At 41.5% G+C, this 2,366-nt stretch overlaps 1 pseudogene; it reads left to right on the top strand.

Moving 5' to 3' along the window:
* The first annotated feature begins 1,414 nt into the window (after positions 1-1,414).
* On the top strand, positions 1,415-2,016 carry LOC145498646 (ATP-binding cassette sub-family C member 4 pseudogene; annotated as a pseudogene).
* Positions 2,017-2,366: the final 350 nt, after the last annotated feature.

Below are 2,366 nucleotides of genomic sequence, written 5' to 3'. Positions count from 1 at the left end.
TAGGTTGACAGAGACATGCAGTCTTGGTTTACCGTGTACTTCTTTGATATTGGACATCCATGTTATGATCAATTGACACCTGTCAAACAAAGGTATCCGCTGACCAGTATCACGTGACCATATCGCGGGCTCAAGTTTACAGCTTATCGAGGTCGCGTGTTTTTTTAAAGTTGACCGCTGACCAAGTGCTGGTTTTCGATTGGATCGCGGGCTCATCTGAGGTTAACTTGTTGAAAACAGGGCAGGACTGTTCGGAAGTCGGTTAACGCTAACCAAGGATTAAAAGTTAACCGAATTATAACTTTTTTTTCTATACAAATGTTTTTTGGCTGCTTTGGTTTGTGTATATAGTGATTATTAAAACTCAAAACAGAAGGCCAAACAATATACAAAAAACCGCGCCGCAAAGCTACAAAACTGAAATCAAAATTCTACCTTCTCCTGGGTTATTTGGCTCTGAACAACGCGGTCCAGGAGCTACGCTTTTAGGCTGGCCTAAATCTATATATTACTTCAATTGAATATGGCAAAACGTAGACATGCTTTTTTAGCGTTTTTTGTCATGAAATCGAGGAAAAAAAATAAATTGGCGAAAAATAAAATTCGCTTTGACTTATAGCTTCCAAAAGGTGATTAGGGCGTTCGCATTTAGTGGTCGTGAAAAAATCAGCAATTCCTTTTATTTCAAAATTCTTGGTGTAGTTTGGTAGCCAGCTATATACGTTTTAATTTGATATATTACATTAGTAGTAAATGGAAAGACACCATAGCATACAAAGTTATCAATATTTTGTGTAATCGATCAATCGACTTTACTAATCTTTGTATTACTATTTTCACCGATCTCCCCTCAGCCCTAGCTGGTATGTCCCTTGCTTTGTTGCTGGAATCATTAGATGAAGTTCAGTATGGTATCAGAGCATGTTCTGAAGTTGAAAATCTCATGACGTCAGTAGAAAGAGTTATTTCGTACGCTGGTTTGGAAGCAGAGCCCGGATAAAGCACAGAGAGTTATCCGCCTGAGTCATGGCCACAGAGCAGTGGAAGCATAGCCATCAGAGATTTGTTCTTAAAGTACCTTGAAGGCGGTCGTCGTGTGCGGAGGGATGTCAACCTATCAGTTACCGACAAGGAGAAGATAGGTGTGGCAGGCCGAACAGGAGCTGGCAAGTCGTCCATTGTTGCAGCACTTTTGCGTATGCCAGAACCAGAAGGGAAGGTAATCCTCGTATACATTTAAATTAAAGTGTTATTCACTTTTATGGTACAATAACCACGCTGCAGCACTTTGGTATTTAATCTGCTGTTGCTGACACGGGAAAACAACACTCTGAGTTGCATTATTTATTTTAAGTTAAAATTGTATTCGATTTGCAAGTTTTATTCCCAAGACTGAAGTTTTACGGGTCCGTCGATCAACAAACTGAATGTACTATTGCGTTTGTTTTGCCCAGGTTTTTATTGACGGTGTTGACATTAGAAGCCTTAATCTTCAAAGGGCTCGACGTTCCATGGCCGTGATTGCCCAAGACCCGGTACGCTTTGGAGGTAGCTTGAGAAGAAACATGGACCCATTCTCAAGGTACACAGATCTGGAGCTATGGTCTGCCCTTGAAGTAGTGCCGTTAAAGTTAAAGGTAGAGAAACTTCCTGGACAACTAGATTACCAACTTAAAGAGGCAGGATCTAACTTCAGTGTTGGTGAGAGGCAGTTAGTGTGTTTGGCTCGTGCTCTGGTCCAGAAAAGCAAGGTCATTATCATGGATGAAGCCACCGCTAATGTGGATTTCAAGACTGATCGTCTGATCCAGGATGTGATTCTTGACAAGTTTAAGGATTCCACAGTGCCAGCCATTACTCATCGACTAAACACGATCATGGACTATGATAAGGTGCTGGTTCTTAATGGTGGGCGAGTGGTGGAGTTTGACAAGCCTGAGGTGTTGATAAGAAACGGTGGATTGTTTGTTGAGCTGGTGAATCATGCCAATCAAACCAGAAGGAAAGCTCACTGATTCAGAGGGTCAGTCTGGGAGCCTTAAATTGTCATTTTTATTGTTACAAACTTTTAAATTAGACTGGATTTTGAGCTCATGTACGCAGCTGCTAGACAATGTGTTTTCTACAAACTTGGCAATAATAAAGAGTATACCAAGATGGGCTTAATCGAAGAATACGCCGCAACTCTGCTTGCTACTCGGTAGCATAGCCGTCAAATAGTGGTTACACAGTCAGAACGTATCCGAGTAGCGAACCATTTTTGACGGAGGGAACAATTTTGCAGTGAGTGGTTAAGCGCGCTTCTATGCATCCATTCTAAGATGGATATCCACGTCTTCCGAGATTACATGTAGTAGCAAGTCAAG

This window comes from Orbicella franksi, chromosome 9 (assembly GCF_964199315.1).
Source record: "Orbicella franksi chromosome 9, jaOrbFran1.1, whole genome shotgun sequence".
Taxonomy (NCBI): Eukaryota; Metazoa; Cnidaria; class Anthozoa; order Scleractinia; family Merulinidae; genus Orbicella; species Orbicella franksi.
Note: the sequence above shows the minus strand (reverse complement) of the source record. Positions and strands in the feature narration are given on the sequence as shown.